Here is a 17287-nt window from a genome sequence, read left to right as displayed (position 1 = left end):
CCGTGGCACGAGCGGTAGCATCTCGGCCTTTCATCGAAAAGTCTCGGTTTCGAATACCGTTCACAAATGGCATTTTCACAACGCTATAAATTGTCATTTCATCTCATTCTCTGAAGCAATATCTAATGGTGATCCCGGAGGCTAAAAAAAAAATTATTTAGAAGGTATTGTAGACAATACACTTTTCAAAGTAGCTGTAAAACAGTTTAAATGGCACCCATTTCGGTTACTGTAGTCTAATTCCAAATATTTTTACTTCAAAACTTTTTAATATCCCCTTAAAACAGTATATCAACCCTACCACTTTAATTTAAAAGTTTTGATTTGTCCCGGATAGGAACCTCTATGGGTCCTTGGGATGATGTTCTCGCATGCAAAAGTACGTCAATTTTAGGTAGAAGCATTGGATAAATTTTAATTCTTATATTTTTTATTGTTGAAGAGTTATTTAAGGAGTATCATTAGTTAAGCGGTTAGGGTTCTTGTCAATATAAATAGATTTATACACGTTTTCAGAAATTCGCACATTTCTACCCTTTTTCTGGCCCATATTATTAATAGTTATTCACAGCGGTAATTATGCGACTCTGAGTGTATTCAATTTGTGAAAGAAATCTGATTATATTTATCGTATTTCATTCTATAAACTGTATACCGATCCTATACTGCGAAAGATAATTTTCTCAAAGAGAAATTAATCAAATGTTACGAAAACTCGTTTTATCGATCGAAGAATGGAACAGGATTGGTTTATTTTGAGACCGGTTGTTCAGCGCTACGTAATAATTAATAACATAATCGAAATCGGTGATTATATGACATCACTACATTTACTATTTTGAATGGAAATTTTATAGTTACAACGCTTATAAAAATTGAAATCAAACAAAGAATCCGTAATACTAATTTCCTAAAAGGAATTTAATTAATATTTAAGGTATATACTTTAACTGTAATTAAATTGGAATGAATTTAACTTTATAATCGAGTTTTAAATTTGAAAATTTAAATCAAGAGTGAAGTGGTTTGATTCGTACGATTTATAATGGAATGTTGTTACAAATTCTCTTTGTGTTCTAGTATTAATTATTGAGCGGGAAATTAATAGCAAGATTAGATGAGAAAGACAGAAAGAGTTCGACAGCGTGAGAGAAAGAGAGGTGGGGGAATAACAGTATGAGCTTAAGGATCGAGGTTCAAAGAGTGAAGAAAGCGGAGGGATTGTCGACTTGATGCTTCACTTTGACCGAGAAATTAGATTACGCTTTCTACTTATTCGAATGCGGTGTGTCGTCACCGGCAGCAGCTATGTCGTGACGATCTAACAAGACGGATTTCAACTTACGATCAAACAACTTTTGTTGTTACTGATGGATACTGTAAAAATTGATCCTTATCCGCAATATATAATACTTTCCTAAGTCGTTCTTTTCCTTACGGTTTTAATGTTACTTTTTCCTAAAGTTTGTGTTTTACTTTAACGTAATTTTTTCTATTCTTCTAAGAAATTCTACGACATTCTTTTCTCAGAATCAATGAGAAATCTTCTCTTTAAGAATTTATCTTTCTCATATTTCTACCGCCTTCTCTTACTCTAATATTGTTTTTTTATTTCTTTAAATGTTATTTTTTAATAAAACAATTTAACACTACAAAAAATAACAATAATTTTTACATTTTTATATTTTTTTTATAGCTTTTCAGTTACCTAGGTAATTCAAGAAATAACTAATTCAAACAAAAATTTATCCTGTTTTACTTCTTTCTTTTTTAATTAACTATGCGACTCAAAATTAATATAAATATATTTCGAATCACCTCAATAGTATAATCAATAGCTTGCCTGCTATATCGAAGGATTCGGATTCAATTACTGGATAGAAACTCTAATAACTTTATGACGTGTTAATTCCAAAGTGGTTCGCATCTTAGTAAATGATGCGATTTAAAATATGAACAAAACGCTTTATTTTATTCAAATGTTTATTTTAACGTTAATTCATAATTTAAAAAGGTTTTACGTGAAGTTAGATGTAGTAAAATTTAAGTTTTATTAGAATTAAAATACAATTCAAAAGATAGTTAAAATATAGTGGTTCTTGAGGTTACTTGAATATAATATTTTTTGTATGCAGACGGTATATTTTTAAAATGATGAAAGGTTATTGAAAAACAATTCATCGCTCTTTTCCTTTTCCTTTAATACGTGCGAAAGAGTTTTAAAAATACAGAAAAAGAAAATTTACGATTGTATAAATTCTTATTGTAGACTTTAATGACCAGTGTAACGCATTTTAGTAAATATTTTAATCTATTAAACGACTTAATAAAAATAAAAAATTAGTTAGGTTAAACTAACTGAGACCTCGATCTTTAAAAATCTGGAAAAGATAACTCGAGCAGAATTCCAATTAAAATGAATACTAGCGAATTGGCATAATAGAATTTTATCGCTAAAAAAATTACACAATATCTCCAAGTAGATATGAAATAGACCTCCAGTTGAAGTTATAGCTGGGATACTCCCAGTGACATTAAGGGCTAGACAACAGGTGCGGAGACGAGAGGGAATCCCAATACCAACGACCGAGGAACAACTGCTGAGGGAATGGCAGATGCTACGGGATAAAATAAATAAGGGTAGACTAAACGCCTAACACCGCAGCTCTCGCCATGGATTAGTAGGAAACATGGTGAACCCACTTATTTGCTTACACAACTTTTGTCGGGACACGGGGATTTTCCTTTCACCTGTTTATGTTCAAAAGAAGGACATCTGATTGTCAGTACTGCGGATTAGAAAATACAGCAGACTACACCTTTTACAACTCTCACAGGTGGGATCAGAATAGGCATCTTCACGGGCTCAGGTGGCTGACACCAGAATACCGTTGAATATTTGCCAACAGGACGAGTTCAGTAAGAGGAGATGTAAAAGTTAACCGCTGACATGCTAAAGATCAACGAAATGCTAAAGATGAATCTAGTAACGGTGGTGAAGATTAACACCAAATAAAAGTTAAAGGAATGAGGAAGGTTGGGACAGCCTTCTAGGAGTTGTCTGGGCTTGCCTGGATGGGTGGCGGCGATGAGGCGGTGGGATTCCCGACCCCATGAGTTGAAAAGACCGAGACCCGGCCACTGGTTGGGGCGGCTGGGAACGGAATAGCCGAGCCTGGTGCGGCTCCTCCTTGGTGGTTAGAGGCAGCCACCCCCGGAGCTGAGTAAATACTTAAATGCTGATCCGGCTCCGGGTAGAGGGTACGGTAAGATAGGAGTTTTAGTCGGTAGGGTGCGGAAACACATAGGCTCTTAGTAACATCTAGCCGAACCCGTGTGAGTCCGACACTCCCCCATTTATGGGGCGTACGTAAATGGTATTTCTCGAACTCATCGAGCACAAAAAACAAAAGGTATGAAATAAGAGACCTGATGAAAACATTTCAGTTTGTTATAACAATTGGATATTCTACTAGTTTCAAATCTTATCACTATGTAATACGACATAAGAAGAAAATTTCATAAGGAAAACTGAAAGGTAAAATAACTATAAATAATTAATTAATTCACTGAAAATAATAATAATAATAAGAAAATAAATAAATAAATAATTAATTCGCTGAAAATATCGTAAATAACAAATAATACATTCGCCTAAGCTATAATTAAATATCATTTAAAATTTCTGACCGATATCTCGGCCATCAAAGAGATACTGGAATAGCTACTCTGAGAGCACCCCGTTTATGTTACATGTTTTACTCTTTTCAAAACCTTGCTTTTTTATTAAAATTCATCAAACTTTTTTCGTGAATTTTACCATTATATTTCTAATTGTACTTTTAGTCCTATATAATAGTGTTCATAGATACTATCTATTTCACTGTATTTTCTAATAACTACGCGGGTCGTTGAAAATAATTAGAGACAAATGACTGTAGAAAAATTATTATTTACTCGATGATTTGAAATTACATTTCAGTATAAACCCCGGCTATATATAGTCACTTCCCCCTTCTTTCTGTGAACTTTCTTATTGCAATAGTATAAATTCGTTCCTTCAGTATCTGACGCATTCTTGTACTAAATTTTTGATTTATTCAATTTGCTTAAAACAGTACTAAGTAAAAATTCTTTGAGACCAAACAAATAAAAATCTGATAGCGCGAGAAACAAACTGTACTGTGAATTTCGCAAAACTTACAGACTCGACTTTTGAAGAGCTTCCCCTGTATTTTAAGCGGTATGACGGTGGACGTTATCAAGCAGATTTATTAATAACAAAATACAAATGATACTTAAATTTAAAAAATTCTCTTCTATCTTAAATATTCAGAAATCTACAGTAAAACACGAGTTTGAACGCTAGCATTAATTATATGAATACTTAAGCATGTAATTAAAAAAATTATTACGCTTTTTGAGATTGAACTGGAAAATTTCCTCCATATTGCGGGGTTTACTTTATTCTCTAGTCACAATAGATTTTACGGCTTTTTCCAAAAATATCGCAATAAAATGGGCTTTTATAATCCTAAAACACTGTTAGCATCACTTTATCGGCCGATGTGTATATTTTTAAATCTTTCCTGGCAGCTCGAATGTTTTCATTCCGTATTCTGGCTTCTGGATTTTGGCTCAAAAGGATGGATCCCAGATTCATTAAATCTTATTATACAAACAGTACCTAAAAGAAATAATACCTTCCGTTAAAAACTATCGTTTACGTTCTGTACAAACGTGAATTCGAGCGTCTTTGTGATTCTGAGTCGACTGTCTCGGAACCCGTCTTGAAAACGATTTCCGGTAATTAAGATTATCATGAATAATTGAATGGACAGTACGAGATATTCGCGCTGTAATTTCAGCAATTTTCTACCTTGTAAATAAAATAATTAATGCAATTTTCCAAAAAATCAGTCGAAACTTTCACTGGTCTTCCGCTGAAAATCGGTGACACTTGCCTTCTGCTCGATCTAAAATGTTCGATGCACTTATAAAAATTTGCACGGTTAATACACTACATAGTATTTTAAAATCCGGGAGATTTCGGCCGGCTTTAAACCTTCAGAAAAAAAGAATTATCACAGTACGCTGTTCTTCAACGGTAAAAATTCAAGCGGAGCCGACGTGTTGAAATACACAAAAGAGGTTATAATAAAGTAAATTCTTTTTAAACAGCTGACATTTTCTGTTAGGTGAACAAATTAAACCTCAGACTAATTCAGTTTATTATATTAGACATTTTTTTCGCTATTATCATTTGTCTATTTAATTATTGAATGACACTCGTGTTTTTTACTTTTGCCTAAATGTATATTTATGTATGCTTTTGCTATTGATGTTCAAGTTTCACCAAAGTCAACATACGAATATAAGTTGAAACGTTCCCTTGTTGAATTGAAATAGTAATATAACGCACTGTGTCAGTACAGAAAGATTAAAACTGTAGCTGTACATCATCTGTTCCGTTCATTTGTAACGCATGTACAGCACCTGAGTTGCAAGATGCGCCAGTTAGCATAGCTTTTTCTGAAAGTTATGAGGTTCAACATACATCCAGCCCCTGCGGTGTACAGAATGAAGGTTGCGTTTGAAGAACTGAATATCATCGTCATTTCACTGGACTCAGACTGCTAATATACGGTAAAATCCTTCATCTGGCTCTGTGTAGAAGCCAACAGGAGGTGACTTTGCTCGTCACACTCCCCAACCTAGCATTTGGGATGCTTGTTATTCTTAATTATGCCTATTTCGTTATCAGGTCTTGTACTGGCATTATAGATAAGGCACTTTACACAGGCCTACGTGCGTTATGAAACTTACTGAAACTGTAGGATAACGTTAAATAAAAATGTAGTTTTTATCATACTCTGCGTTCTCAGTCAATATAATTATGAATAAGTATTCTGTTTTAAGAAATTGTGATAATGACCACGCGGTATAACTCAGCCATTTAGCATAAATGTAGTTTCATCTGAAAACGCTATTAAATTTTTTTTTTAATTTTTAAAAGTCGGCTTTATAATTGTTGGAGTAGTATTTAATTACTCGACCTAGAGGTAAAATATCCTTTTAAAGTTCTTATGTCATTTGTAGCCTGAAAGAGTGTAATTTATTATTTTTAACAACTTTTGGAATTAAACATGTATGTATTAATAACAAATTCAAAGAAATTTTTTCTCTAATCGCATAAAAATCCACTTGATTTATAAAACATTCTAAGAAATAAACAAAATTTGACTGCACTAAGAAGAAAAATATGATTTACTACTGCATATTCATTTCCGTAATTACTTTACGGAATTAATTGCTTTCATGCCATGTCAATCTCAGTAATGATATTTTGCTTTATGTTAAATTTTTGTGTTTTTTAAATATTGTTGCTGATATCTCATGAAAAGAGGGATAGTTGTCGTAAAACGTGTTTCATTGTTTGTCACATCGAAATTACCGTTATACATGATATAATAAAAATGTAATGTTGGATTCAACATGGCCGAGATAAATTTCCAACTTTCTGTACAAAAGTTTTATTATGTATGAACATATTTGCTTCTATTAACGTCTATTCGTTTTTAGTTTAGCAAATTTTTCTATCATTCGATTTACTGTCAAATTTAGGATCAAAATTAAGCCGTAATCATTCAGACACAAACAAAAATAAAAACCAAACACAGTCAGTCTATAAGGAGTACATAAAAATTTAAAGAGCTTCTCTGTTACTCAAATTTAAAAATTTAAAGGCTCACCCCAGCTATTAATTTTTTTTTTAAATTATTAATTTATTTAGTGGTGTAAAACTATCCATTAATCTAATTTTAAAAATAGTTACCCGAAAGTAAAACAAATGAAGCTTCAGAAATGTTTTGTAAGTACCCACTGTTAATTTTAGATTTTTAAAATTTTACTCGTTTAAAAATCGCAAAAATTTGCAAAACTATACCCTTAAAAAGAGCACTGAAAGGAATTATTAAAAAAAAAAATTATACCCTATTTTTTCTGAGTATGCAGATGAAAATCTTAAATTAGATTTTTAAGTGGAGTATGAAGAAAGGCATAATTAATGAGAGGGAAAAATAAAAACAACAGTAGTTTAATGAGTTTTAGTTAAAGTTCATAATAATAATAAAAAAAAGTACAGAAAGAAGTATTTTTTCTCAATAAGAAAGTAATGAATAGATATACAAGAATTTCAAATGTAATATTAAAGGAAGAATAATCCGTTTAATAAAAATCTACATAAAATGTGTTCATTATTCTTGGTTAAATATAAGTGAAAGTAAAGGCGAAAAAACCCTACATTAATTATGAAGATAACCAGACAAAAACGTTGGCCGATGGAGTCGAAAATTCAAGATGGTTCAAAGTAAAAATGTTGTGATGTAAACTATAAAAAAAAAAAATAATCGGTAAATTTTTAATAAATGTTTTTCTCTAATGCAATAAAACTTAAGCTTGTTTAAAAGGGCGATTTTACCCTAAGTTCTACAAGTTAACAATTCATTTACTCGTATTTTATATTTATAAGATTCAATACTTTTTATACTTGGAATTTTATTATCAATAAATAATTAATCTGGTTTAATTAATTGAAGAAAAAAGAAAATTTTTAATTAATGCATAATAACAAACTAACATAAAACACTTTTTTTATTACAAAAGTTTAATATTTTTATTACTTGATTAATTCAACCATAGATTTCATATCGCGTGGATAGTTTTTAACAACACATCACGATCGTGTGTAAAAATAGCAACCGTGTGTTTTTCTTTTCTTTTTGTGCATAAATCTACAATTTGATAAGAATAAAATTTCCAGCGAGACGTCCTAAACTGACAAAGATTTGTTTAAAAATAGTTTAAAAATAAAATTTGTTTACAAATAGATTTTGACAGACTGAGCCTTATTATCTACAATACTTACTGCGTACTTACAGACAAAATAAAAATTCTGATGCCAAACTGAGGAAGGTATATGTGTCACAGATTTGTTAAAATAATTTATTTTGTTAAAATTTTGACAGATAATTTGTCACGTTTGGTTTATTCCATAGATAGGACCTTTCCACAAACCCACTTTATTGATGTTATGATTACAAATTCTTGTAAACTTTTACAGTGCTAATATTCTTCACACCAAGTACAACTTTTAATTCCTAATTTACGCCTCACAAAATAATCCATTTCGTTAATCAATGAAAGTCGAAGTGGTCACAATGATCTACCGCCCGAGTAACAACACATTGTTAGTGTTTTATTCGTTTTGTTTGCATGAAATAAAAGCAAATGAAGTAAATTTCAACAAGTATTAGATAGATATGCGTACATATTTGGAAGGCTAGCCTTAGACATAAAGTCCTTCGTCAATTCAAACTTTTATAGCCATATTCGCTCCCATAAATGTATAAAAATGCTGTGAACGCAATAAATTAAACCGATTCAAGGATAACATAGAGGGTGAGTGACGAAGGATGGCAGAGTGACGATCTATCCTCAAAGGTACCACAAAACTAAACGAATAAACCTGTTTGAAGGAATGTTTCGACACTTCCTTGTCCTTCCGCAATGGTGTCCGCTCCTTTCTCTCAATCTTTACCCGGGTCGAAAGAAGTGCGTTACCGATCAAAGATTTTATTTCGATGGTTTTAAAAACATTCCGCTGACAGTTTTTTTTTTCTTATAGATAGAACAGGGTTATTGATAACAGAGTAGAGCTTTGGTAGATAAAATCTTTGCCGATCCTTATAATCCTATTACTGATAAATTATTCTGCAAATCGTATGCTTCACGATTACTTTGATAATACCAAAAGACTAATCGATCGATGTAAATCTATTTATATGGAAAAACAAACTTAAGAAAATTAATTAAGTCTGTTATATGAAAAGTTACATATGATTATAAAAACGACAAGCATTTCCTGCGTTCATACACGCTTTTCAGTAAAGTAATAAGCATAATTAAATTTTACAGTTCGCGCTCGTTTTATATTAATAAAATGTAAATTTATGCTAACGTGAATATTTTAATAGCTTAAATGTTAAGTGAGAATCGTTTTAAATAAACGTGGAAGAACATCGTGATGTTGAATGCGCTGGAATAAAATACAGTCTTTACTATCATATATATATAAATATACCTAGAGCTTGATCCGCTTGCAGACGGATAATTTTATACAGATATTTTACAAAACTACACAAAGGTTTATGGACGTATAAAATTATTGTTTATGGTGTAAATTTCTAAACTAACACAATCATTTCCTAGTTCAGGAAATTAAATTTCTATTTATTCTGACTAGTTTTTCCGCAGTGGAAAATCAATATGGAAAATTATAAAGAAGGGTAAGAAATTAAATCTTTTTGTCATTTTCATTTCCTTAAACAACAAAGAAAAAACTTCAGTATTATTAGTTTGCCGAACAACGGACGCTGTTTTAAATAATTCATTTCCTCTATACTACAATCCTTAGCTACAGCCTTTATAAGTCTTTCCATGTTTTACGGGACGTGGCATAACTTGACTGTTGTATTTAAAGCTTAACAGATTTCTTTATAGTAAAATATTGAAAACTGTCTTATTTTATTTACTGATCAGCTTTCTGTTAATTTATAAAATTTCTTCGTTTCATTACCCAAGTTTTTCTTAAAATCTAACGAAACTAAAGAAAAGCATCCTTTATGATTATTATTTCAATCTAACACAAGTTTTCATTTTATGAAACAAGAAAAATAAACGTGCTACTATCTGCCTAACATTGTATTTATCTACAATGTGTTTCATTTATTGGCATTTTCATACTAATAGCGATTTCAGTCAGTATCAATTCTTCTTTTTCTTCTTCTTCTACTTCTCCTCCTTCTTTTCTTTATTCAACTGCAAGTTGGGTAGGGCCTCTCAGGAACAACCTCCATTTTTCTCTATCCTTACATTCTTCCCCTCGAAACACCAACGAAACATTTTCTACTCTCTTTCCTACATCTTCCTTTACTTTATCGAACCATCTTTTCCGTGGTCTTACTTTCTGCCGCTTCCCATGTTCTTCATTTCTGCAGTTCCAGACACTCTCTCTTTGCCAACCTCTGATTTCACGTTCTCATTACCTGACCACAACATCTCAATCTATTTCATTCGAGATATTTCTATTTCCTATCAGCCATCTTACCCATCCTGACAATTGACCAACCCCCTCATTCCTCAGTCTATCCTTCCGTGTTTTTCCAATCATACTTCGCAAGTAATTCAATATGAGTTAATTAATTTTTTTTTTAAATCTGATGTTTATTTGAGTAGGAAAATGTGCATACGAGAAAAAAAACATTATTATGTTAAGATGAATTGATATTTGTAAATAATCGTAATAGCATAATTAAAAATATATCACTCCGGTTCATTTCAATTTTTGTTCTTCAGTGTAATCTAATCACCTCTGTAATTTGATGCATTTAGACCAACGATTTTCGAAATGTCTATAATGCTATTTGTCCAACTATGCAAACTAAGCGAATGTCTCAGCTTTGACTTTACCGTTTGAAATGGCTACTCATTTCATAAAATTTACAGAGAGGAAGTAATCGTTGGAGAGAAATCCAGTAAATAAGACGCATGTGAAAGCAATTTGAACCGTAGATCGGAGTTTTTTAGCAACAACTCGAGAAGTGTGCAGGCTCACTATCGTAATGAAAAATCATTTTCTTTTTGGCCAAATGCGGACGTTTAGACTCAATAGCAACCTTGAATCGGTCCATTAGTGAAGCATAATATTTCCTGGTGATACTGCTTTTTTCCGGTAGTTTATGAGCAGCACAATGAAAAAATTCTAAAAAATCGTAGCGTAACGTTTGGATTTGCAGGAAAAGCTTTTTCCTGCAAATCCTGCAGAGACAAACGTGTTCCATTTCTATGGTAAACTTTCCCCTGCTCCAACTGTTTAGACTGCTGTTTTGTCTAACGTATAATAGACAATTCATGCATAGATTCATGCAAGGATTCATGCATAGATGAATCCTTGCTCGTCTGCTTTTATAAAACGTTGCAGAAACTTAACGAAAACGCGTTTAAATAACTCTAAACACTCTCGAAAAATATTCAGTCGAATGCGTTTTAGTTGTGTTAACAAACGCGATACCTTTTTCATATCCAAAACATCGTGTAAAATGTAGCGGACATGGTTTATCGAGTGTTTTTCGATGTCAGTAAGTTGATGTAACTTCAGCCGGTGGTCGTCTAATTCAGCAACGTGGATTTCTGTGACGATTCACTTTGTGAACCGTCACAGAATTTTTTTGTGACATGAGCCTTCATAATCTTGAATGGATGGAGGACCACGTTTAAATTCAGCAGCCCACTTTTTTCCTATCAAAATGAAGGAAAAGAATCCTTTAAAATGGAATCTAACTGTTATTTTAAGTCCATCTGGTCATACCTTGGTTTTAAAAAAGTAAAGCCTATTAAAACAAAGTTCTTTATAAAAGGTCGAACTTCAATTTTAGCCATTTTTCGGAGAATGGATAAATGGGAATCGCAGCACACCATCTAAAGGATCTTACTTGACAAATATCACAGTCATTTTCTTATATTTTCACAATTTCTGTATTAAGCAGAGAACTTCACGAACTGCCCCAGTACCTCTCAACTATAGTAAAACGTTTTGAAGACTGAATCCAGAACTCATCGATACGTAAAATTGATATGGATACCGGTCAATAATTTTACTAACACAAAACATGAAATAATAGTTAAATATATTTATTGCTCTACGAACAGATTCTAAACATGATAAGATATATTTTTATTTTAAAAAATAAATTACGTTTTAACTGGGAGTTTAATCTGAAAGTGTGTGAACTTGGAGAAAAGTATTAAAGAATTTAAATATATTTTATGTTTAGAAAAATAAATCATTAATTTAATAACTATTCTGTTTAACTAAATATTTATTTTAAAAAAATAGCATGCTTAGGCATTGTCTACATGACTCCTAAAAAATGCTTGTGCCTGGAATGATAAACATACAGGATGATTCTGTTAAAATTGTGTAATTTTTAGCAGAAAACAAATAAAAACATAATTTCTGTTTCCTTCTCATTTTTTTCCGATACCAATAAAATGGTATAAAAGATAATTTGGCCAAATTTTTTATGTTATGCACATTACTAAATAACAAAATAAACAAAAATAAAAGCATAACATAAAGCAAACCCGAATAAAAAAAAAAAAAAAAGTTAAATAGAACAAGCATATTATATTCGTATTTATTAAAATATGATGTGATATAATGAATTCCTTTTACCTTTAGCGGCTATCTAACTTGCTTACGCTATTTCTCTAAATTTACATGAGATTATTTAGATTATTTCAGCCTAAATTGGTAAATTTATCCGTTGTAAAAAAGTTAAAAATTTTATTTAAATCATATTAAAAAAAAATTGGCAGATTTTTTACATAGTGTGTATATATATATATATATATATTATACTCTTACTTTTTATTACTTCTACGAATAAATCAATTTTATGTTGTTTTTTTTTCTAAATACACTTAACATACTTTCCATTTTAAAATATTACTGGGATTAATCTTATAATAAGAGTCGCGTTCGATAGATATATACGTATATTATTATGGACCATGGAAAGGGAAGAGAAGTTTTTAGAGAATATTTAATGATAAATGGAAATTCGAATTCCAAATTATACTTACGATGTCAAATTCTGGAAATGGGAATTTTGTGTTGTTTGCAAAGCGGCACAAAGTATTATGTTAATCTCTTCAAATTCGCTCGGTTGCTTTTTCTCTTTTCTCTCTCTTTTACCATTTTCCTTCGATTTATTCTTGTACTTTAACATTTACTATTTCGTTCTTTTACATCCACCTTATTTTGTATTATTTACATTTAATTCTTACACACTTTTTCTCTCTATTATGCTATATAATTTAACACTATTCTAATTTATTTTCTTAACGTTTTGTCGTTAATCGAATAAAACAAGCGTTGAAACATCACATTAGGTCAACAAAAGAAAATTTAATTAACGCTTAGAATTCAATTATCTTTATTACAACAAAGCATACTCAAATTATTGCAAATAGAAATTTCAATAAATTCAATCAAATTTTCAATTTAAAAATATTAAGTTATTAAAACGTAAAAAAAAGTAATTTCAGCTGTTTGAGGTAGATTTACGCCATCTCTATTTTTTCATTCATTACTTTTATATATAAAAAAAAAACTAATTCAACAATTATTTGGTCAATTATATTAAAAAAGAATCCTTTTAATTTCCATGAAATTGAATCAATTAAATTGCAAATCATTAAATGCAAACAACTTTCCATTTAATTTTAAAATAAAATATTTTAATCTTTGTATATTTAAAAGCTCAATATTTATTTTCTACCATTTTATCTCTAATAAAGAAAAAAAAATATGTAAAAAATTTTACATTAATAATGTTACGCTATTACGCGGAAGTAATAATAATAAATAATAAAAAAAAAATTGTGTGTGCTTAAGACCACACAGCCAAAGAGAAAACGTCTACGGCGATCAAAATCGTTAAGAAGTTACATACATATATTATATAAATGATTTTAATATTATGACTTAATTTTAAACAAAAAAGTATTAGAATATTAAAATTATTCATTTATTAATAAATAGTAATTATTTTTTATTAATACTGTATTAAATAAATAATATTAAATATTTTATTCAAATATATATATATATATATATATATACGTATTACGTATGGAATGCACGAATTGAAATGTATACTTTGAAATAATTTACTGTCCCACCCCATATATATGAGTAATACATAAATTTACTTACATAAACAATGATTGAATTAGTCTTCAATAATATTTATCATTATTACAACGATGATGCACTAAACGTATGCACTGAAAGATAGGTGTAGCAGTTACACGTACACCGAACAGCAATAAGTATAAACGGATTTAATCTACAACAAAACACAGCCAATACAAACACAGAAGCCACGCACAACTGACTTTATCTCTCTCGCTTGGACAAACTCGCCTCACACGAGTTTACCCGAATGAGCGTTGTTGGGTAGGTTTACTATAAACAACGATTATAAAACGTTACGTTTCTATACGTTCGGAAGTAATTAAACACTCTTAAAACAATGAATTGTTAGGTTCTACTTTTTTCGATGTATATTATTTCTCCCCCAAATGATTTTTTTTTGCTGAAAATCTAATACCATATAATACTGATTACTATATCGCGTATAATATATTTCAAAATTTTACGTTAAACCATTCTTTAGACATTAACAGACAGTCCATCGCCTTGTCGGACGCCGCGTTTTAACAGAAAGGGATCGGATATTTCGCCCATCACTTTCACCTTAGAGGTAGTGTTTGCAAGTGTTTGATAAGGTTTAGGGTTTTCGAATCGAGTCCTTGTTCTTCGAGGATGAAGACAAGTGACTGTTGTTCAATCGGGGCATACGCCTTTTTGAAATCGAAAAAAATGCAAATCATCGGGCTGTGTCTGACTTTGTATTTCAAAATTGTATAAAAGCTGAAGATTTGTTCTTCGCGGGATTGAATGGAATGGAAACCATCTTGGTATATCGAGGTGTTCTTGTGTTCTTTGGAGAAGATAGGCTGACAAACTTTTGTGCGTAACTTGAAGATGGGGGAACTACCTCGATAGCTGTTCACGTCTTTTTTGTCTCCCTTTTATGTAAAGAGTGGATGAGAGAGAATTCCCAGTAGTCAGATAGTTTTACTGTCTGCCAAATTTATGTGATGATTTGTGGAGGGTTCTTTTACGGAGATTGGTTTTTCAGTAGTTCAGAAATGATGCCATCTTCCCCGAATACTCTATTGTTTTTGAGTCAAAGGATACGCCTATGGATTTCTTCTTGTGTGGGTGAAGGGGATTCAGGGAGGATCTTGAAAGGGGTTCTTGGCAGTTGAAGAGTTTAGAAAAGTATCGTGCCAATTCCCTACAGTTTTCTTGATAAGTGAGTGCGAATTTTCCGTCTGAATTTCTGAAGCACAAATTTTTAGAGGTGTAAAAGCGGATTTTTCCTGCAATCATCCTGTAGAAATCTCTCACGTGTTGTAGTTGCAGATGTTTTCTTCGATAGAGCTCAGTTGTTCCTTTTACTCTGTCTAATGATTTTTGTCGCTTGTTTTCTAATTTTGTAGAAGTGCGTTGATTTTATGGTGACTTTTTACTATGGTAATTTAAGAAAGCTTTTCTGCGGTCTTCTAACACATTTTCGCATTCCGAATCGCACCAGGGGTGTTTTGTGTTCTTTTTCAGGAGATTAGTTCTTAGGCTTATGCGACTTTGGTACGGAATCTTTCCCAGGTGTCTCCCAGGGTTTTTTCCCATTCTTCCCCCACATTTCACTCTCTAATCTTATTTGTGTTAAATTTCTGCAAATGTGTTTTCTTATGTTATTATATACATATAATAACATAAGAAAACACATTATATATATATATATATATATAATGTGTGTATATATATATATATATATATATATATATATATATATATATAATATAGTATATATAAGTTATGTTACAGTAAAATCCTGACGCACTGCATTTCATAACCCACGTATACGTATCACTTAATACTAAGAAATCCACCGTGTGATGGAACGCAATGCAGGTGCATCCTGTTCTGTGTATAATTACTCATAAATATATATTTTTCTTTTATAATTTGTACCTACTCCGAATATTCAATACTTTTATGAAATTTTACAACATTGTACATTATATTTTTTAAACCGTATTGCCAAATCTTTTTATTTCATATAGGTTTATAAATTCCTTTCCAGTGAAAGGAAAATGTTGAAAATTTCGTTACTAACCGTATCATAACCAGTGTGAAAACTATAACAACGTCACGTCTAGTATTCTAAATGTACGTCATGCATGATATTTCGTAGAGATACTAGTTTCTACCCGCTAATACAACAATGAGAGGAGAGAGCAAGTACGTGTAAATCAATTAGGGAACATCTTGTCAAAACGGGTAAAGCATCGCCAGACATTTACCATAAGATCTACGAACCGAAATTAGCGATAGCAATCTTCAAACCGTAAAAAGTCAAATAGATGTATCATTACGTGACCGTGCCGATTTACGAAATCCATGTGGCTTTCTTTAGACATTAAAAAATTTAATTCTCGTTCGTTCCGCATTTCTTACAATTTTCCAGATGTATTAACAATTTCGCGGAAGGAAAATAACAAAATAAAAAAATATTAATTATCAATTTTCATTTCCGATTAAAAATTGACATTTCCGAATACCACCGTCGTTGAAAATATCTGATATAATGATTATAAGGCTGAACCGAAGCATGTATTAAGTAAAAAAACATCCCATATAAAAAATCAATTTAGTTTTTCTATTCTTCCTGTAATCTCATTATTTTTAATAAACCGCATTCTTTTCATACTATAGATGAACAACATAAAACTGCTACAGATTAGCTGCCTGTGAAGTCCTAACGGAAGATCTCCTATCTCGTTTTGCGTTTCAAACCGACCCGTTGAAGCCAAATCGTGTATGCTACTATTTGCTTGGATACTGACAATATTCCGAAATTTTTCCGCGAATATTTGATGTTTTCTTTAAACAATCCATAACGCATATAAGCTTTCATTCTAGCAAATATTTTTACTCAATCGAACAAGGGATTTTAGAACTGAAAAAATGATCTGTACTGAAGTTTAATATGAGAATTTTTTAACAGGCACTTTATCCCTGTTATAAATATCTATAAAGCTTTATACCCATAAAGCTTTATAAAGTGAAACAGTAGAAGAGAGTAGTAACATACACAATCAATAGAAGTGGTAGAAGTAGCAGTGTTAAAGCTAACGCACAAATAACTGCAGTTCGAATCTGTTCGGTTCGGTTTTAATTTGTTCTTCCGGTATTATAAACCTCATTTCTATTAAATTTCTCTTTCCGTTCGGATTCATCTACAACCGTCAACAACGCCGCATCTGTGAACACAAACTAGTTACTGCCTACGGGAAGTACAATCGCAAACATCTATCAAAGTCCGAATGCACTTCTCTATGAATAACTCTTAATGAGGAACTTCAAATAGTGAAGTCGAGAGTAATTATTTTAAGATTACTGTTTTATCCTCTATATAAGTTTTCATTCTCTAAATCACCTTCACTTTGCTACACATCTTAAAAAGTTGTTAACTTATAGCAAGCCATCAAGAAATATTAAAAACCTCGAAGATATTTAGAATTATAT

General features: G+C 31.2%; 1 protein-coding gene across 1 annotated transcript in view; it reads right to left on the bottom strand.

Moving 5' to 3' along the window:
• The window catches only part of LOC142322749 (ras-GEF domain-containing family member 1A-like), a 593490-nt gene that overhangs the window by 368351 nt on the left and 207852 nt on the right, over nucleotides 1-17287 (bottom strand). The gene's annotated exons all lie outside the window — the stretch shown is intronic.

Source organism: Lycorma delicatula, chromosome 4 (assembly GCF_047948215.1).
Source record: "Lycorma delicatula isolate Av1 chromosome 4, ASM4794821v1, whole genome shotgun sequence".
Taxonomy (NCBI): Eukaryota; Metazoa; Arthropoda; class Insecta; order Hemiptera; family Fulgoridae; genus Lycorma; species Lycorma delicatula.
The sequence above is the reverse complement of the archived record's forward strand: the minus strand, read 5'-3'. Positions and strand labels throughout refer to the sequence as shown.